Source organism: Panthera leo, chromosome B1 (assembly GCF_018350215.1).
Source record: "Panthera leo isolate Ple1 chromosome B1, P.leo_Ple1_pat1.1, whole genome shotgun sequence".
NCBI lineage: Eukaryota > Metazoa > Chordata > Mammalia > Carnivora > Felidae > Panthera > Panthera leo.
Genome location: NC_056682.1, coordinates 70,267,460 through 70,289,883, shown reverse-complemented (window position 1 = coordinate 70,289,883; position 22,424 = coordinate 70,267,460). Strand labels below are relative to the sequence as shown.

The 22,424-nt window shown below is 35.3% G+C and overlaps 1 long non-coding RNA gene across 1 annotated transcript; it reads right to left on the bottom strand.

Annotated features, from left to right (window-relative positions):
- Positions 1-17,620: 17,620 nt before the first annotated feature.
- Positions 17,621-22,190, bottom strand: LOC122216950. Its single transcript, XR_006201205.1, has 3 exons — positions 22,114-22,190; positions 19,209-19,332; positions 17,621-17,698 (listed from the first exon to the last, which is right to left on the bottom strand). It is a non-coding gene; the product is annotated as an uncharacterized LOC122216950 (long non-coding RNA).
- Between the last annotated feature and the right edge of the window lie 234 nt (positions 22,191-22,424).

The window sequence follows — 22,424 nt, the reverse complement described above, 5'->3', positions numbered from 1 at the left end:
TCTGTCTCTTTTCTCAGATAGTCATTGTCTTTGCCATTAGAACACAGAATTTAGGCCATAATAATCCATGAAAAAGACATATCCATGTTCAAAGTCAAGGAGAATCTCAAAAGCTGAATTGAGGCAACTAAATTTGAATTAATAATTGCTCAAAACATGTTTACTGGCTTTTAATATTTGGGTCCATTTTTTTTTTTTTTTGGTGTCAGAGATACTGTCAGCTGTTATTATGCAACCCATTATCCATATTTGCAGAACTAACCTGTACTTAATCAACGAAAAGGAGCAAAATATTATCAGAAATGATAACCAGGAAAGAAAAGACATAGTTTAGGGGCACATGGGTAGCTCAGTCAGTTAAGCTTCTGGCTCTTGAGTTTGGTTCAGGTTATGATCTCAAGGTTCGTGACATAGAACCTTGCATCAGGCTCTGTGCTGACAGCGTGGAGCCTGCTTGGGATCCTCTCTCTCTCTCTCTCTCTCTCTGTCTCTCCCTCACCCTCTCTTTCTGTCCCTCCCCCACTCTCTTGCTCTCTCAAAATAAATAAACTTTTTAAAAACATTTTAAAAAGAAAAGAAGTAGTTTAGATTTTCTGTAAATTAAATATTTGGTCACAGGTATAAGGAGCTGCATTGACATCACACCTTCCCCAATTACATTTTCCATGGGAATAGTCTTTCTGACTACATTCATTCACTAAGTGCTTTTTATGGCTCAAGCAATGAAAATAGGTTGATGTCTACTGAAGGAGACAGACATGTGAAAAGATAATTATTATGCATTTTAGGCAATTGTTCATTCGCTGGTATTTATTAATAAGCTAATGGTACCTATTAGTACAAGAAACTGTTCCAGGTACTGGAAATATGGAAGTGAACAACAATCTTGCTAAAGTAAGTCTTTATTTTCATGGAGTTTACTTGCTTTTAAGAAGAACTGGGAATGAACAAATGGACAAATAAGTGTATATCAGGTTGTGATGAGTGAGATGAAGCAAAATAAAGCAAGGTAAAAAGATGGAGACTGTTAGGGGGTGTTATTTTTGATAGGGAAGGCACATCATCCCTGAAATGTGGGTAAATCCTGAGCAAAAACATTAACAAAATGAGAAGGTTTTTGCAAGGACCTGGGCAAAGAGGGACAAGCAGAGGCACCTGGAAAAATGATGTGAGGCTGAAATAGTTAAGAAAATTCAGGGAACACAGGGAAAACAAGAGGCACCATAACCTGGGAGGCAGAAGTTAGAAATGGAGTCAGGTGTAACACTGGTCCAGATCTTTTAGAGTTTGGGGGTCATGGTAAGGACTTTGGATGATAACCAATTGTGATGGATGCCAATGGAGACTTTGGAACAAAAAGGTGACATAATCAAATTTAAGTATTAAAACTGACTATTAAATTGGCTTAAAATAATAACTAACTGCTAATGATGTGATGACAACACTTCCAAAAGCATTTTATCTTGAATTACTTACGTCGTACATGAAATCTGTGAGGTGTTTATATTGTTTTCTTTATTTAATAAATGAGGAAACTTAGATGCAGAAATTAAGTAACTTTCATATGGTCATAGAGCTGGCAATCGAGCTGGTAACTGAAACTGGTAAGTCTGACAGTAGGCTCAGAAGAGTTTGAACAAAAGTAGGCCGCTCGTTTAGAAGCTGTACTGAGAGTCGAAGTGAACCAAGACACTTTGTGGTGGTGGTGTTAGATGTGAGTGGCTAGAGATACACTTTGAAGATAAAGCCTCAAGATGTGATGATGGATTATAGGTGAGGGCATAAACTTAGCCCTCAGAGATGAATGGTGGTGCTGGTGCTATTTACTAAGGCTGGCAAGGAGAAGGGGCAGGAGAAGGGGGTTTTTTGTTTTATGTTTGTTGGCTTGTTTCATTTGAAATACCTATTTAGACCTGCGCATGAAACTTTTCATATGGGCATTTGGATATACTTATGTTGAGATATAACATTTGAGGGTCATCAAATAAAAGATTCATTTAAAGCCATAGGTATGGATGAAATAACCCTGAAGAGGTCCAAGTGTTGAGTCTTGGACACTCCGATATTTAGAAGTAAGAATTTAAGGATGATCAGTGAAGAAGACTGAGAAGGACGGAGCAGCCAGTGAAGATGGAGTGACATTGGGAAGTCTAGTGTCCTATAAGTAGTCATACCAATGGAGCATCCATAAGAATCGAGCTTATGGGTTTCTTACAACAGATGACACTGAGGATGAAACAGATAAATGGAAGCTGATAGCACAGAGAAAGAGGCAAAATTAATATCCCCTTAGATGCCTATACAAACAACATGTAAAATCAATGCATATTGGATATCACGCTTTCATTATTCAGTGAGTACCAAAACCAAAAACCAAGTGTATAAAGATACAGTATAGGAATTCACAGCTAAAACGTTCAAGAAAACTCTACTTACTGTGAGGGCATCACAGTCACTAAAACAGAAGAGCTTTGCGAAATCCTAATTCCGTAGTATGTTAATGAGATACCAGGATGATACATTTTGAAGCCCATCAGAATTATAGGGTGTGCCTTGTTAAGTTCCTGGGTGGACTCACACTCGCTCTGAGTGTTTTCTTGGCTGCGTATTCACGGAAGAGCAATAAGCAATAAAAATGAAATTCAATCATCCTAAAGATAGTTAAGCCGAGACATTGTGACAATCCTAAGGAAAAGGGGGCAAGTCATGATTAAGAGCATGAGTTTGGAAAGCTGACACACCAGGTTCGAATCAAATAGATGCTCTAACACCTATTACGTGTTAGTTGGAAACTCATTTCATCTAGCCATTCCTAACACATCGGGAAAATGGAGACAGCAATGGTAGCTATTTATTAGAGTGGTGAGGAGTACCTGATACAATGCTTTAGTGTATACAACGCAGAGCTTAGCCTAGGGTGGGAGCAACCTGTTACCCTTGCATTGTACCATTTCAGTTTATCATAGAAGCATTTCGTTGACTCATAAGCCTGTGAAAACATGATTATAAGGACTTATGAATGGATAAATTTATATAACTATTTTCCTATTATCTTTAGGCATGAAGGCTATTTCTAAATTTATGATATTATTGATAACACTTCTCCAAATATCATTTTATAAACTCATTGTCTGCATCTTTAATTGGCATTTCTTTGTAAGTTTGATTTCCTTGCTTCTATTTTAGACCATTATTTATATTTCATGAAAACAAATTATGTTTCACAATAATAGCTATGGGCTTATCTCATTCACTTACTGATTTTTCTACCCAACATTTATCACAAAGAATCATAAATCATTATAATCTTCCTTTGTGCTATAATTTTCCTTAAATTAATAGGGATAATGAAAGGGCAAATCAAATTCAGCCTGAAAACTTCTTCTGAGACAGTGTCTGAAGACATCTTTATGAAGCTGTTTTAGCCTACATAATAATTAACTTATGCTAGAAGAAATCATCCCACCCCAGGCAGTATCATATATTCTGAATCTCTTTTCTTTGGGTAAACATATTATGTAGGGCATATATTATGAAGAATATGTGTTTTTCTCTAGCTAATGATTATTGGTGTTTTAGGAGAACTATTATCCCAAGAGCAGAGAGACTTATTTTTTCTTGCAAAGCTAAGCAAAGGGAGCATCAGTTATAAAAAAAATGTTTTTTATTGTTATTTATTTTTAAACATATCTTCTTTTCTTTCTTTTCCCTTTCTTTAAAGGCAATAAAACTACCATTAATGGTATAGAATTGACCTAAGGAAGATATCAAATATTACTTGTATAACCTGAAGTCCCCAGTAATAGGAGGAAATATTGACTTTTCAGTCAAACATGCATGCAGAAAATTTTAATTCCATACTACCAATAAAAAAATGAAGTAAGTCTCTTAAAAACATAACATATTTTCTTCTAAAAGCATTCTCTTAAAAACAAAACTAGCAACCAACTCAAAATCATCTTAAGTCCATTTTCCAAACACTGTGTAGTGAGTGAAGATCTTCTCTTGTGGGGAAACAATTCTATCTTCAAATATTTTAATGGTTTTATACAGCTGAGGGATTAGGCCTTGTATGAGAGTTCTAATAGCACACATGAGGAAGTCGGAAGGTAGATTTTGGCAGCAGTTAAAAAAATAATGCCAAACGTAACGGTCTGCTGCAAGTCCCCCACAAGTTAAAATTCTCAAGTAGAGTCTGTGCTTGGCAGAAGGAATCACTGCTTTTTGTAGCTCTTTATTTTCTAGTCCAGTCAAAGCAGGCAGGAAACATTTAAGGGTGCACTGTTACCAAGGGTGATGATGTTGTAGAAATAAGCATACTGCTCTTTGGATTTGCCTCTCGATCCCACCATTCCCTGGCTGTGTAGGCAAGTTCTTCCTCTTCCTGAACTTCCATCATGCGTTCCTTGGATTTTTAATGTTTGTTTGGCAATCTTACAATGAGAAATTAATGAGACATCATATGGCACCAATATAAACTCAACTAAAAAACTGCAGTATTATTCTCGACTTTCCTTCTACCATAATCTTCCATTCCTAAATCCAAGAAATTAGAAAGGACTGTCAGCTCTACCTTCAAATTATGCTCCAAATCCACCCAACTGACTCTCTTTCCTCAGTGTTACCACGTTAGGCCAACAACCATTATTTCTTTCCTGAAGTACTGAATTAACCTCCCAAGTAGTCATTCTGCTTTCACTCTTGCTTCCTCAGTCTTAGCATTATATATATGATCTCCAGACTGGCCAGAGAGATCTCTTAAAAATACAAATAAAATATCATATTTATCCCCTGCTTAAGTCTCTCCAAAGAATCTTCATCTTAGAATAATTTCAAACTTCCTTTAATGGCCTACAAGTTCCTGCATTTCCCTGACTTTTCCCCTCCCTCCCTCCCTCTCATTTGGTTATATTGGTCCCTTGCCTTCTCTTGAGGAGGCCAAGCTGTGTGCTCACCTCGGGGCCTCTGCCTGTGCTGTCCCCTTTGAAAAACTCTTGAAAATTTTCTCCCCCAGATCTCTTTTCAAGCCTACACTTGCCATTTATGTTTTAGTCTTTCCTAACATCGAATTCAGAAGAGTTACCCCTCTAGTCACTATTCAATTACCCTGTTTTACTTTCTGCTAACACTTATCACTGACTACAGATACCTTATTTATTTACTTTCTTTTTTACCGCCCCTCTCTCCTTCACAGAAATGTATCAGTAAGGGGACTGATTTGTGCTATTCACCATCGTGTTTCCAGCACAAAAGATGGTGTCTTACAGATAGTAATTACTCAACAAGTGTAGGATTAATAAATACATAAACCCTCTACTACGTTAGGCACAGAGTAAATGTTCAATTAATGTCATTGTCATTTTTTCCTTCTATTCAGTTTCCAGTGGGTCATGCTACGTCAGGTTGAAGAAGCCCAGGTGTCTCAATACCATCTCTCCAGAAAAATGAAAAAATAAATTTAGCCTTCAGGACTGACATTATTACTTAGCACTTAGCACTTAGCACTTATCTATGTCATTTTTGCTTCACATTATAAATTAAACATCTATCAGGAACGAGAAAACACAACAATGTGTGATTATCATTAATCAGTAATATATTTTGACTGGTATCTTATTCATAAGAATTATATATTCATTTGACCAAAAATGAACATAGTCTGGTGCTATGGAGAAATCACTGGCTTGGAGTTAGAAGATAAATATTAAACACCTACCTTTTTCAATACGAATACTTATTGGTATTACACATAAGAAGTGGTGTCAAATGTGGTCCTTGCCCTCCAGATAGCTCTTAATGTGATTCCATTTCTATATATAATATGGCCTTGTTTATTAAAAAATTCAAATTATGGATTTTAGAAAAAAATACTCTCCAATTCAAAATTCCCTAATATTCCCTTGCATGAAACAGCTTTTCTCAAGTGGGCATTTATCGTAGGAGAAAACAGTATTCTGTGAATGCTTCTTGAATTTTCTCAGCTTTTGTCGTGGAGTCCATAATATTAAGTATACAGCTGCTGATGTTACAGTGAGTTTCTGTGCAATAGTGTTTAAGAAACGCCAGGGTGAATGGGCTATTTATTAAGTCTTTCGATGGCACGTTCTACTTGAGATAGGTCTGTCCTGTGTCTAGTCATCACTGAAGACAATTCACAACAGCATAGCAGAAGTTCTGGTCTTCCTACAAGTCAGCTAACGTTGGTACATGAGAGAAACTCAAAACTCTTTTTACCTTAAGTAAAAAGAGAAAAAAGAAAAAGAACAGGAAAGCTGTAATAGGAGTACACCATCCTACATATTTCCTTGGGAGAGTTTTGTGCTACTCCTGTATAGAGTATACATTGGAGAGAATACTAACAGATTCTTAGGTATTTTGAAAACAGAGTGATGTGCTTTAGATTGTTTTTGTGTTTCCTGATTAATGTATAAATGTAATCCTGACAAAGCATTCAAAAACAGGTTTTGGAGTCAGACGTATCTGAGTTTGAGGAAGTTCCCTTCTATTGCTACTTAGCTGAGAGATTTTTTTTTTTCTTCCTGGGTTGGATGCTAGTTTCTGTCAATTTTTTCTTCATCTGTTGATATATATATATATATATATATATATATATATGGATCTAAATATATAAATATTTATATAAATATATATACATATTTGTATAATATATACATATATAAATAATATATAAATATATACATATTTATATAATATATACACATATATACATATTTATATAATATATATACATATATATATATTTTGTTCATGAGATGAATTATACCAATTCATTTTGATGTTAAACTGTGCCTACATTATTGGAATAAATCCTGCTTTCTATGCTTCCTCATGGTATATTATCATTTTTAATGGAATTTTATTATTTTTATTTAAATTCTGTTGTCTTTATATATAATTTGATTTCTTTTGTCAACATTTTGTCAAAATTGTTTGGATCTGTGTTCATAAGGAATATTGCTTCTGTAATTTTTAGTTTTTGAAATATCTCTTTATTATTTTTGTATCAGAATATTGTTGACCTCAGTGACTTGGGTAATATTCTCACTTCCTCAAATTTTTTTAAGGACTTGCTATATAATTGATAGTAATTCTTTCTGAAATGCTTGGTAGAATTCACCTGTGAAGACATCACTACTTGGAATTTCCTTTGTGGGAAGTTTTTTAACTATAGATTTAATTTGTTTAACATATATAGAACTGTTCAGGTTAACTATTACTTAATAAGTAGATTTTGATCATTTGACTCTTTCAAGGATTGTATCTATTTCATCTAAGGTGTTGAACTTATTAACATAAAGGTCTCTTTTTATTAAACATTTAATACCTGTAAAATCTAGAGGGTTAATATCTTTCTGCTTCCTGATGTTGGTAGGTTAATAGTTTGTCTCCTCTCTTTTATTCCCCATCAATCTTCCTGAAGGTTTATCAATTTTATTGATTTTCTCAAAAAAAACCTCCAGTTTTTAATTTTACTAATATTTGATATTATTCCTTATGTGTTTTTTTTTTTAATTTATTTGACTATTGTTCTGACCTTTATTTCTTTTCTTCTGCTACCTTTGGCTTTACTTGCTCTCCTTTTTGGTTTCTTCAGTGGGAATCTAAAATCATTAATTTTAGATATTTCCTCAATTGTAATAGAGGTATTCTGTGCTACATATCTCCTTCTAAGTACCACTTTAACCCCATCTCAACAAATTTTGACATGTTTCGTTTTGATTTTTATTCACTTAAAATAATTTCTAATTCCCCTTTTAATTCTTTAGGTTTCTTTTGTTCATTGTGTGTATGCTTGTTTGTTGGGGATTATTTTTTGGCGCTCTGGTTATTTAGAAGTGTGTTCATTTCCAAATATTTGGGAGCTATCTCAGATGTCTTTTCATTACAGATTTCAAATTTAATTTCTTTGTGATCTAAATTTGGTATGGCTTGAATACTTTTTAAATGGATTGAGATTTGTTTTATGGCTTGGGATTTGGCCTGTCATGGCAAATGTTCTGGGTCCACTCACAAAGAAAGTTTATTCAGCAGTTAATGAGTAATCTATAAATGTCAACAAGGCCAAATTGGTTGACAGTATAGTTCATCTATGTTTGTATTGATAGTTCATTTAATTGTTCTATCAGTTATTAAGAGGGAGCTGCTCAAATCTCTATAATTATGGATTTTTCTAGTTGCATCATGCCTTTTACATTTCTGTTATTGAGTATACAAGTATTTTTGTTTAGTATGTTTCTTTTTAAAAAATGTTTATTTATCTTGAGAGAGGGGCAGAAAGTGTTAGCTAAGGAGTGGCAGAGAGAAAGAGAGAGAGAGAGAGAGAGAGAGAGAGAGAGAGAGAGAATCCCAAGCCAATTCCACACTGTCAGCGCAGAGCCTGACATAGGGCTCAATCTCACAAACTGTGAGATCACGACCTGAGCCAAAATCAAGAGTTAGGCGCCCTAGTTAGTATGTTTCTTGATGAAATGACCCTTTTTGTTCTTGGTAGTATTTTTCTTGGAAATCTATTGTATCTGACGTTAATATAGCCATTCTTATTTTCTTTGACCAATTTAAACATGTATGTCTTTTCCATATTTATTATTTATTTATTTTCGCAATTATATTTTAAGTAGATTAGCTTCAGGCAGTGTCTAGTTGGGTCTTGATTAAAAAAAAAAAAATACTGTTTATTTATTTTTGAGAGAGAGACAGCAAGCAGAGGAGGGGCAAAGACAGAGGGAGACAGAATCCAAAGCAGGCCCTAGGCTCTGAGGTGTTAGCACAGAGCCCAGTGCAGGGCTGGAACTCATGAACCATGAGATCATGACCTGAGCCTAAGTCGGACACTTAACCGACTGAGCTACCTAGATGCACTGGGTCTTGATTTTTTTACCCAATCTGATTATTTCTACCATTCAATTGAGATAATCAGGCATTTAATAGATTTATTGATATGGTGGATTTAAGTCTATAGTCTTAATATAGAAATTATAAAATGGGTTTTCCTTTTAAACTTCTGAGATAAAATTCTTTGTTGTGCTCCTTTAGTGATTGCTTTAGGGTTTATAGTACACATTTTTAGGGGTGTCTGAGTGACTCAGTTGGTTAAGTGACTCACTCTTGATTTCTTCTCAGGTCACAATCTCATGGTTCCTGGGATCTAGTCCTGCCTCAGGGCTCTGTGCTCATAGCATGGAGCCTACTTGGGATTCTCTTTGCCCCTTCGCCACATATGCATGTGCACGCTCTCTCTCTCTCTCTCCCCCTCTCTCTCAAAAATAAATAAACATTTATAGTACAAATTTTTAATTTATCATAGTCTACCCTTCAAGCGATAGTATGGTTTTTCATGTATTGAATAAGAACTTTATTTATACTAGTATATTTATTTTTCTTTTTCTAGTCCTTGCGTTATTTATTGTAATACATCTTAGTTCTATATATGTCAAAAGTACTACATGATACTGTTATTTTTGCTTTACATGATTAATACATTTAAAGATATTTTGATACTAAGAAAAAAGTCATCATATTTACCTATTGGTGATCATTTCCTGTACTTTTTGCCTTTTTAAACAGGTACAGACTTCTATCTTGCAATATTTTTCTTCTTTTTACAGTGCTTCTTTTAATGTTTCTTGTCGTAAAGGTCTGCTGGCAATGAGTTTTTTCAGCTTTTCTATGTTGGAAGCATCTTTATTTCACCTTCCTTTTATTTTATTTTATTTTTTAAAATATTTTATTTATTTTTGATAGACGGAGAGAGACAGATCACAAGTGGCGGAAGGGCAGAGGGAGAGGGAGCCACAGAAACCGAAGCAGGCTCCAGGTTCTGAGATGTCAGCACAGAGCCCAACTCCGGGCTCAAACTCACAAACCGCGAGCTCGTGACTTGAGCCGAAGCCGGACGCTTAACCTACTGAGCCACCCAGGCACTCCCACCTTCCTTTTAGAAATATATTTTTTTATGACTTTAAAATTCTAGGTTTTATATATGTTTGATAGACTGAAGATACTATTCCAATCTATCCTGTAACTTACATTGTTTCTGACCAGAAATCTGTGCCCTTTATCTTTGTCCCTCTACATATAATGTGTCTTTCCCTCACTACTTTAAAACTTTTTCTATTTATCATTGACTTTAAGCAATTCATTATGATTTGCTTTAGTATACTGTACTTCACATCTTTGTGTTTGTGCTCATTGAGCTTTTTAGATCTGCAAATTTATAGTTTTCACCAAATTTTGAAAAAACATTGGTCATTAATTGTAAGCCATATATTTTCTGTCACTCTCTTACTTTGGAGATGCAATTAACCACATTTTAGCCACTTGAAGTTTTGCTAAAGTACACAGATTTTTTTTTTCAGATAATTTTCTCCCTAGGTTTCATTTGAATGCTGTCTTTTGCTATATCTTCAATTCACTGATATTTTCTTCTGCAATATCTAATCTGGGGTTAATCCCATCCAGTATAGTTTTCATCTCAGGCATAGATTTCATCTAGAGACGTTCAGTTTATGTTCTCTTTAAAAATCTATTCCGGGGCGCCTGGGTGGCTCAGTCATTTGAGCGTCCGACTTCAGCTCAGGTCATGATCTCACGGCTGGTGAGTTCGAGCCCTGCATCGGGCTCTGTGCTGGCAGCTCAGAGCCTGGAGCCTGCTTCAAATTCTATGTCTCCCTCTCTTTCTGCTCCTCCCAGGATCATGCTCTGTCTCTCTCTCTCCTTCAAAAATAAATTTAAAAAAAACATTAAAAAAATCTATTCCATGTCTCTTAAAAAGAAAAATTTTTAAAAAAGGTGGGGGGACATTTGGGTGGTTCAGTTGGTTAAGTGTCTGACTTTGGCTCAGGTCATGATCTTGTGGTTCGTGAGTTCCAGGCCCATGTCGGGCTTTGTGCTGACAGCTCAGAGCCTGGAGTCTGTTTCAGATTCTGTGTTTCCCTCTGTCTCTGCCCCTCCCCCACTCACACTCTGTCTCTCTCTCAAAAATAAAAATTAAAAAAAAAAATTTTTTTAATAAAAAAATCTATTCCATGTCTTTAGTTAACATGTTTAGTCTTCCTTGTAACTTCTTCAGCATGTGCAATACAGCTATAATAGCATTTTTTAATGTTTTTGCTTATTCTATGACGTGCCATTTCCTCATTCCCTATATTTTCTTCATTATGGATTGCGTTTTATTGCTTCCTTGCATGCATGCCTGGTAATGTTTTATCAAATACTTGACACTGTAAATTTTACCCTATTGGATTCAGAGTTTTTTGTTTTTGTTTTTTTCTATTTTTCTTTGTTTTATTGTTTTTGTTTTGTTGTGTTCTGGTTTTTTTGTTGTTTTTGTTTTGTTTTGTTTTTGTTTTTGTTTTTTGGTAAATATACTGATCTGTATTTTGCAGCACAGTTAAGTTACTTGGAACTTGGAATCAGTTTGATACTTTTGGGTCTTGGTTTTAGGCTTTGTTAGGCAATTCCAAAGCATCATTAAGTTTGGAGTAAATTTTTTTTCCACCTTACTGAAGCAAGACCTTCTTTAGAACTCTGACTGATACCACATGAATTATGAAGTATTTCACTTTGGCTATTGGGAACAGGCACTATTCTTGGCCCTGTGTGATCTCTAGTTCCTATTTTCCCTCCTAATTCTTTTGGGTAATTCTTTCTGGCTTTGGGTAGTTTGTTTACACACATGTGCTGATTGGTACCCAAATGAACACATAAGAGGGTTCTTCTGCAGACATTGGGAGTCTTCTCTCTGTGTACTGCTCTCCTCTCCAGCACTCTCTTCTGTGAACTTAGCCACCTTGGCTTCCCTGGACCTCCTGTTCTATATGGTTAACTCAGACAGTTTGGACTTTGCTAGAATCCTTCACTTTGCACCATGGAAACTTTCTACAGTCAGTAAGCTCAAGTTTTTATCTTATTTATTTCCTCATTTTCAGGAATAACTTTCTTTTGTTCCTTGATGTCAACTGTGTTATGATTTCTTATATTTTATCCAATATTTTGTTTTATCTTTTAAAGCCTGAAAGTAAATCTAATCATCTAATCCTTATTTCTCCATCTTTGTCAGAAGGAACATCAACTATAAAGCAGACTTGTATTAGGTTTTTATGAAAATATGGTAAAACTACTGATCACCAACCCTCTAACTATTCAAGAAACCTAAATAACATGATAAATACCCTCTCATGATATTCCCAGATATTAGCAAATAAGGAGACAGGACTAGAAGCAAAATAAAATTTAAAAAGTGAGAGAAATAGCATAATGAATTATGACAAAAATAGATTTTGGATACAACCAGAGTTAAGAAAACAAGGTAACTAGAAACAGCAAAGAAAAGGGGCGCCTGGGTGGCTCAGTCGGTTGGGCGGCCGACTTCGGCTCAGGTCATCATCTCGCGGTCCGTGAGTTCGAGCCCCTTGTCGGGCTCTGGGCTGATGGCTCGGAGCCTGGAGCCTGTTTCAGATTCTGTGTCTCCCTCTCGCTGACCCTCCCCTGTTCATGCTCTGTCTCTCTCTGTCTCAAAAATAAATAAAACGTTAAAAAAATTAAAAAAAAAAAAAAAGAAACAGCAAAGAAAGAATTATAAAATCAACTGAGAAGACTGGTATTCCAAGGAGGCACAGTTAGTATCTTCCCTCAGCTCACATAGAGGTGGCCAATTCACCACGGTTAGTTGGCTTCCCCTGGCATGTTTAGTCCTTTCCTATTCTTTATTGGCATTCTTCCGCTACCTACAGATGCACGTTGGGAATCTCGCTACTCCTGGAGAGCTGGCTCAGACGGCCGCAGCCATAGTTAACAGGAAACTAAAGCAAGGGATTGTTAATACGGTACCAGTCATTTTCCTTTTCCTGCTGACATGTCCGTTAAGTGTTATTGGGGCACACTCACCGCACTTGGTACACTGAAAACTGAATGTACATAGAACAAAACATTTCTTTTGCTTCTGTTATCAGTTTTGCTCCACTTTCACCAATGTACCACCTTGTGGATGTGGAAACTTCTTAATTCCTGTGAGAATCAGGTTGCTTTGCTCTAATATAATGCTTCAGATTATAATCATTGTTTATTTATTTCACAAATATTTATTAGGCATCTCCTTTCCTAATATATTTCTAAAGTTTATTTATTTATTTTGAGAGAGAGATAAAGTGTGAGCGGGGAAGGGACAGTGAGAGAAGGAGAGAGAAAATCCCAAGCAGGCGCTGTGCTGTCAGCCCAGAGCCCAATTCAGAGCTTAATCTCACGACAGTGAGAGTCGGATGAAATCAAGGGTCGGATGCTCAACCGACCTAGTCACACTGGCGCCCTAATTTCCTAATTTTCATTATGACTGACTTTTGCGAATTTCAGTCTTTGATAACTTGAAACATAATTCATGCTACCACTCTTTTCTACCTCTGTAGAATCTGTGTAGTTGGTTCAAAGAAAAAAAAAATTTATTGTCACAAAAGAGTAATATGGTTGATTATATTGATTATATTTTTACTTCACGTTAAAGGCACAAAAAAGATCTCCCTGTCTGAAATAAAATGTATTACCAGAAATAAGGAAACAAGGGGAATTTTTACCACTTTTAAAGTAAAAGGAAGACACTCCTTACCTACATATATTTAATCCATATGTATTTGCAGTAGTGATTATGATACAAATATATCTAATTTTGCAAGGAAGAGTCTTTAGGTTTTTTTAAAACTTATTGCTCATATTCAATATTTTAACTGTTTATTATAGTTTCCCTTGACCCATACATTTGATACTATAGATTTCAATATGTTTTATTGAAGTTTTAGATATAATGGATACTATATAACATAAATCATACATAGGTGTAAACTCTATGATGATGACTAATCTTATATTTGATTGGCATCTATTTCTTCAGTTTCATCCTTTTACTTCCCATTGCTGATTAACACATCTAAATTTAGGTTCATAAAGAAATCAAAATTACATTATTTTTCTTCTTAAATATAGGCCCAGAGAATTCAATGATTTGTTTAATTTCTGGAAAAAAGTCACTGGTGTTCTGGTAAACTGGTTGGTAAAAAAATGGAACTTCCTCAACTTCATAAAGAATGTCTTACAAAAACCCTACAACTAATATTATACTTAATGCTGAAAGAGTGAATGCTTTTCCTCTAAGAACAAGACAAAGATGTTCACTGTCATCCTTCTTTTTCAACAGTTTTAGAATTTCAACCAATAAAGCAAGAAAAGGAAACATAAGGTCTATATATTAGAAAAGAAGAAAGTAAAACAGTCTGTATTTGCAGACGGCATGGTTGATTATGTAGAAAATTTCAAAGAATGTAAAAAAGAAACCAAACCTCCCCCAAAATCGCTCATAATTTACAAATGAGTTCAGCAAAGATGCAAGATAGAAGTCAACACACAAATTTCAATTGCATTTCCGTGTACAAACAATGAACATGTGGAAACTGAAAGTAAAAGTATAATTTATAATTGGTCAAAAAATTAAATACTTAAATATAAATCTAAACTATGTACAGAAATTATATGCTAAAACTGTACACTGTAGAAGGAAAAAAATTAGTTTTTTAATGTTTATTTTTGAAAGAGAGAGAGACACAGAGTGCAAGTAGGGGAGGGGCAGAGAGAGAGGGAGACACAGAATCCGAAACAGACTCCAGGCTCTGAGCAGTCAGCACGGAGCCTGACGTGGGGTTCAACCTACAGACCACAAGATCATAACCCAAGCAGAAGTCGGATGCTTAATTGACTGAGTCACGCTGGCACCCCAAAGGAAAAAAAATTAAAAGATCTAAACAAATGAAGAAATCAAACCATGTTCATGGGTTAGAAGAGTCAACATAGCAAAGATGTCAATTTTCCACAATATGATACACGGATAATATAGTTCTTATTCAAATCCCAGAGAGATTTTCTATAGAATAAACAAGATCGTATTAAATTTTATATAGAAATGCAAAGCACCTAGAATAGAAAAAACAATTTTGCAAAAGAAAAGTAAAGTCAGAGGAACCAATTGCTCAGTTTCAATAATTTTTATAATAGTAACAGGAATCATGACTCTATGCTGTTGGTGGAAAGATAGACACATCCATCAGTAGAATGGAAAAGATTATCTAGAAATAGACCAACAAAAATATCCTCAACTGATTTCAATAAGATGAAAAAACAATTAACCAGAGAAAGGAGAATTTTTCAACAAATAGTATTGAGCAATCAGCTACTCATAAGCCAGAAAGTTAAAAAAAAAAAAAAAGAGAGAGAGAGAGAGAAAGAGAGATAAATAATTGTTACCTAAGCTTCACAGTTTATACGAAAATTAACTAAAAATGAATTTTGTAATTAAATGTGAAACTATAAAACTTTTAGAAAAAAATAGAAAAACTTTAGGATACAGGATTTGGCAAGACTCCTTTTTTTTATAGTTAAGAATTCTTAAACTTCACACAAAAACATCGTTCATAAAATTAAAAAAAATGGAAACTCGAACTTCATCCAAGTTTAAAACTGTGCAAAGAAAATGAAAAGGCAAGCTACCAATGGTTGAAAATATATGTAAATCACATATCTGACAAAGGACTAGCATCAAGAAGATAGAAAGAGCACTCAAAGCTCAATAGTAAAAGGATAAACAGTCCAATTAGAAATAGGAAAAATATATGAAGGGACATTTAAATGAAGAAGATATACGGGGCGCCCAGGTGGCTCAGTTGTTGGGCACCAGACTTCGGCTCAGGTCATGATCTCGCGGTTCGCGAGTTGGAGCCGCACATCGACCTCTGGGCTGACGGCTCAAAGCCTGGAGCCTGCTTCGGATTCTGTGTCCCCCTCTCTCTTTCTGCCCCTCCCCTGTTCACGCTCTGTCTCTCTCTGTCTTAAAAATAAATAAAACATTAAAAAAAATTTAAAAATGAAGAAGATATACAGATGGCAGATAAGCACATAGAAAATACTCCGTATACTCAGTATCATTGGCCATTAGGGAAATGCAAATTGAAACAATAATGAAATACTACTAACATCTATCATAGTGGCCAAAATAAAGCATCAATATCAAGTCCTGCAAAGGATGAAGGAAAGCTTGATCACTCATACATTGCTGGTGGCTATGGAAAATAACCACAAAGGAAGATAGTTCGGCAGTGTCTTAAAAAACTAAATATTCGACTATCACGGGACCCAGAAATTGCGCTTTTGGGCTTTTATCCCAGAGAAATGAAGATTCGTGATCACCAAAAACCTGCACATGAATGTTTATTTCATCTAACTCTATTTGTAATAACCCAAAGCTGTAAACAACCTAAATGTCCTGCAGGGAGTGAGGAATTCAACCAATTGTGATATAGCCATACCATGGAACATTATTCAGCATTGAAAAAGAACAGATATGGTTACCTGCAAAAGCCTGAATGAACCTCAAGGGAATTATACTGAGTGAAAAAAAGCCAATCCAGAGTTTACATATTATAGGATTCCATGTGTATAGTATTCCTATTAGCTGTTGCACAGCGTTATGGGGGAGGAGGAGGCAGGTAGGGAGTAGGCAACATAAAGGACCATAGCAGTGATGGAAAATTTCTGCGTGTTGACTGTGTCAAAGTCAATATTTTGGTTGTGGTATTCTACTCTAATTTTGAAGACATTACTACTAAGGAGAAGTGGTTAAAGATTTTTATTTCTTATGACTAGCTTGGGAATCTACAATCATCTCAAAATAAAAAAATTCAGTGAAATAAGTTAAATAATTCACTTTAAATGGCTTTTCCCCCCTAAAATCAAGGGGAAAAGAAAGTTAATCTAGATTTAAAAATTAAGCCAATTGAATACGATATACAAAAATAGATGCTTGCTTTCAATTATAAAAGCAAGTCAGTGGGAACCTAGTCTGTGTTAGTTCCCAAAAGTGGACAGCTACCTTTGGGAATAATTTGAGATCAGTGTTTCGTTCCACTTAAAGTCTTGAGCTAAGGTGACCTCCTGAGGCTCCTTTTAGTTATATAAACTTTATGTCTAATAGCTTTCAGTTTTGCTATAGAAAAAAAAAAGAATGGCTGATATAATTAATCTTGGAACAATACCAAATAGCATTTCAGTGACAGAAGTAATGATGAATTTTTTGAAAAGTCTGACATGAAATACAAAAGAAGACCTTAAATCCATAACCATAAATATATCATTAAAATATAAAATATATAATGGCCTTTTTTTCCAGAAAATGAGATTACTACTCTTAAGATTTCCTGTAAAATATTCACTTTTACTGACAATATATTTTAAGAACTATTTTAAAATTTTTGCCTATGCTATAGAGGTTTTTACTAGGAGCTGTGGTTGAGTGAGTATAAAAATAATGAACAAAAAAACCTGTCTTTGTTCTCAAGGATTTTGCTCCATATAAGTAACTCATTGTAAAAGGCTATAGAAGAAAAGTATTAAATGCTGATAAAGAGAATATGCCCTTAAAAACAAAACAGGAGCACTGCATTTTTATTATTTCTCTTAGTCACTGTCTTAGTTCCTTCAGGCTGCTATACCAAAAATACCATGGACTGCGGAGCTTATAAACAATACAAATTTATTTCTCACGTTCTGGAGGCTGGGAAGTCGAAAATCAAGCCTCTGGAGGATGATTCAGTGTCTGCTGAGAGCCCATTTCTTGGTTTATAGATGGCTGTCTTTTCACTGTGTCCTCATATGGTAGAAAGGGGAAAGAGCAAGAGAGGCCCTCTGGGAGTTCTTCTATAAGTGCACTAACCACCTCCCAGAGGCCCCACCTCCTAACACCAATATATTAGGGATTAGATTCGAGCATATGAATTTGGTGGCATAAAACGCTCAGTCTATGTAACACTTCCTTTCCAAGAGGACTCTCATAAATCTTTTTCGCAAGAATCTTGGTCTTGGGCTGTATTTATACAGCACCCAACCTAAAGGAGAAACCATAAAAATGTGTAGTGCATTCTCAAAATGGCAGGAGCCCTGGTGAAGAAAAACACAATGTGTGAAAAGACTATTGGTAGATGAATTTGGAAAAGTAGTTTACAGTTGGAATTGCAATTGCCTTGAAATTTATACAAAAAATTTAGGATGTGTTTGTAAGCAAGTTTTTGGTGAAGGGGGTGCTCTCAAGCCACCAATAATTGAGGAAAAAAAATATGAAAGCCATGTAAATGATGAAATTAAGAAGAGAAAATTATGGGCAAGGACAATCAATTAGGAAATCCATTTAGGTGGTGTGAGTGGCAATAAAGAAAAGACTCTCGGGGCGCCTGGGTAGCTCAGTCAGTTAAGCAGCTGACTTTGGGTCGGGTCATGATCTCACGGTCTGTGGGTTCGAGCCCTGTGTTGGGCTCTGTGCTGACAGCTCAGAGCCTGGAGCCTATTTCAGATTCTGTGTCTCCCTTTCTCTCTGCCCCTCCCCTGCTCACAGTCTCTCTCTCTCTCTCTCTTTTCTCTCTCTCTCAAAAACAAATAAACATTTTAAAAAAGAGAGAAAAGACTCATATAGTTTATAAATATTTTTTTCTGTTATGGAAGCTTATTTAAAAATGGGTTTTATGGTGAAGGAGCCTATGATACTGGGAAGACAGTATGGTCTTTAGTGGAAATAAGAATAAGGAACTGAAGGAAAATACTGAATCCTGATATGAACACATTTTGTTGCATGGGCAGCAACTTGGCAAATCTATTTGTGGATGTAAATAAGGAAGCCATAAAATAAAGAGGAAAAGTTATAGAATGGATGAAGCAGTACTCAGTGAGAAAGCTATTTTGGTAAATGCTGAAGTTGAAAAAATGTGTACAGGAAAAAAATAGAATAAGAGAAGATAGAAAGTTTAGTATACATAAGAAATGTAGAGAAAAATAAAGAGATGAAGTGGTTTATGAACATAAAAAAAACTGTTGCATTTGGTGGGTGGGAAATAATGAATGATCTTTGATGATAGTTTTCAGTAGTAATAGGGAGGCAACTTGTTTTCACAATGTTAAATAATGAATTTTGACTATTTTTTCAATAGAGTTGGCAGTGAAAGCAAATGAAATCTTGTAAATAAGTGGAATGGAAAGTAATAGAAAATTTTTAACTAGTTGTAACTTCAACATATTTCTGAGAAAATAACCCATAAAAGTAATTTATGGCACCCCAAACATCCATATTTTAAAAATCATTACCAACAAAATAATGTAATTGTATTTACTTTTTTAAAATGTCAAATGTTTATGGATATCTGCATCTGCAGCAGACTGATCATTTTAATTCCAAATGTGAGTCTCATCAGGGAGTCTTCAATATCTGCTTTCAGTGTTCATTTCCCGAAGAATCTGAGAGACAAGACGAATATTAGACAACAAAAATATCTAAGTAAATTGCTTTCTGTAAATGATCACTATGCAATGTCTTCTATCTGTGCATGATTTTCCCTTTGCTCCCCTTGTTGGTATGAATACTCTTAGTCTATTTTGACTTTAGCTCATTATAAATCTCTTCCAAACTAAAGATAATCAGAAATAATATCTAACACCAAAATTAAAATTATCTCCAGCAAACAAGTTCCAATTGTCAAGTCTATGTGTCTCCTATTTCATACATCTATAAAGGGTTATTTCTTTAGTTCCACTCCCTCCATTCACTTTATTTATTTATTTTTTTTTACTTCTCTTTTTAATGCTTTTTTAAAATTTTATTTTAAGAGAGAGCATGAGCAGGGGAGGGTGGCAGAGGGGGAGAAAGAGAAAATTCCAAGCAGGTTACATGTCAGCACAGAGCCCAACACAGGACTTGATCCCATGACCCTGGAATCATGACCTGAGCCAAAATCAAGAGTCAGACGCTTAACTGTAATGAGCCATGTTCTTTCTTGCCTCAAGGATTGAAGTATCCTCTCATCTACTACTTAACTGCATTTTATTCCTTAGGTGTCAGCTTAATTGTTACTTCTTCAAAGAAGCCTCTCAATTTAAGGTTCCCTCAAACTTAATTCTCTCGCAAGCACCTCCCTAATTTTTCTACTTAACATACCTTAATACTTTTCAGATATATATTTATTTCTGTGGCTATTTGATAAACCTTACTCCCACCATTGTGAAGCAATAAGCAACTGTATCATTATATCCTGAATGCAGATCATAGGGCTTGCTATATAGAAGGCAACCAAAAATATTTGTTTTTTTTTAACGTTTATTTTTGAGAGAGAGAGACAGCATGAGCAGGAGAGAGGTAGCGAGAGAGAGAAAGAGAGAGAGAGAGGGAGGGAGAGAGAATCCCAAGCAGGCTCCACACCATCAGTGTAGAGCCCAACGCGGGGCTCAATGCCACAAACTGTGAGATCATGACCTGAGTGGAAGTCAGGAGTCAGAAGCTTAACCGACTCAGCCACCCAGGCCCGGGCAATCAAAAGCATTTGTAAAATAAACGGATATTTAGAGCAATAATCTTAAGCGGAGTCAGCCTGATTAAGAATATCTACATCCCTGTTTGTATGCACACACAAGTATCTATTTATCTCGTGATCTATATCTTGTGTTGTCACCAGAACTGTATCCAAAGGAAACAAATCCATGAAAATTCTTAGAAACTGCGATTCTTATATGAATCACTGTGGATAAGCTACTATGGGGACAATCATAGTGCTGTTCCAAGAGCAGTGTGAGTTGGGAGGGTTACCGTATATCTGGACTTACTGTGATGATCTCATCCTACTGGAGAGGAGAATATTTTCTCGAAAGAAAAAATATTAAGAAAACCAGTCAGGTAGAGGGTAGCAGAAAAGGTAAAGTCGTAGTGGTTGAGGGTTAGAATCATGTCTGATGGGGCTACATTTCAGCTTACATTCTGTTGAACGCTGTTGCAGAAGCATAGGGCACTTAGCTTTCCACTGTCACAATGACTCTTCAAAGGATTATGAAATTGAGGAAACAAATGGGTTGAAGCAAGAGGCTGTTGCACAGTATGTAAGTACTTCACTGAATAACCAAAGTGCCATTGTAACTTCTTAAAAAGAAATACATAATACTAATAAAAATCAGATAGATGTACCAAAATTGAACTGAACTAAAATTCAAACAACAAAAAAAAAGAAATTTATGTGGTTGGTTTCAGTCTCTTCATTACTTAGTTTTCTCACCTGCCTGAAGTGAAAGGATGATAGTAATTTCAATAATAACAATTGTATCTTTAATATTCAATGATATTGAAAATGATGAGGTATTGTTTCTATTTATGGACTGTTAGGAAAGAATGCAAATGACAATGGTTTTCAAGGTAATACAGAAATGAAAACAGTGTAAAAGAGGGTTTTTAAAACTACAAAAGAACAAGAAGTGAGAGGCAAAAACCAAATTAAGAATCAGCACTCTTGCAGAGTAGGAAAACAAATTCTTATGGTAAAAAAATATTCAAGAAAACAAGAAGAATGTGAATTGATGGCAAAAAGGGAAATGGCTTGAAAATTAGGTTGAGAACAATTAATTGAAAACTTACTACATCCTGGCAGTGATTTGCTGGCTAAGACAAGTACCCTTTCCCTCAAGGAGCTTACTTACTTCTAGGCAGAGAGATATAAAAGAAAAAAAATAAAATTAAAGCTGATGCCTGCAAGGACAGCATACAATGTGTGTATAACATAGAGCTATGTAACAGTGGAGTGAGATTATTCTCCACAGAGGCATTTAAAATGCTTAAGAAAAAGGGTCTTGATCTAATCTAAACAACGGACTGAAAATTTTCAGGAGATGGTGCACTGAGCAGTAAGTAATCATATAAAAAAACAGATGGATGTGTGAAGGAAAACAGAATTTGTACCTTCACAGTCGCATTTTTCAGATTCAAGTCTTACACAACTGTCAGTAATCGACTACTTAAAAGAGATACTCGAAAACATTATTTGCATTCAAAGCACACCACATCTTATTTGTTGTTAAATTTCAGCACTGTAAGATTGCGTTTTCCTGTGCATTATGGGTACAATTGTTAACATTACACAGTAAAATGGTAATAATAGTCTGTTTCAAATACATGAAGACTCATTATGTAAATAGAGTGAAACATCTGTTCTGTTTCCCCAGAAGCTCGCAAAGAAGGAAGTGAAAAGTAATGGCAAATACCGTAGTCCTCCCTTTTTTGAGGTTTCACTTTCCCCGGTTTCCATTACTCACGGTCCATTGCAGTGGGAAAGCAGATGGTTCTCCTTCTGACGTATTGTCAGAAGGTCAATGGTAGCCTAACTATGTCACAGTGCCTACTTCTTCTCATCACCTAGGCGTTTTATCATCCCACATCATAACGTGAGTAGTGTGCAATATATTTTGAATGTGTGAGAGAGAGATCACCACATTCATATACCTTTTATCACAGTATGCTATAACTGCTCTATTTTATTATTCATTGTTGTTATTAATTTCTAACTGCCTAATTT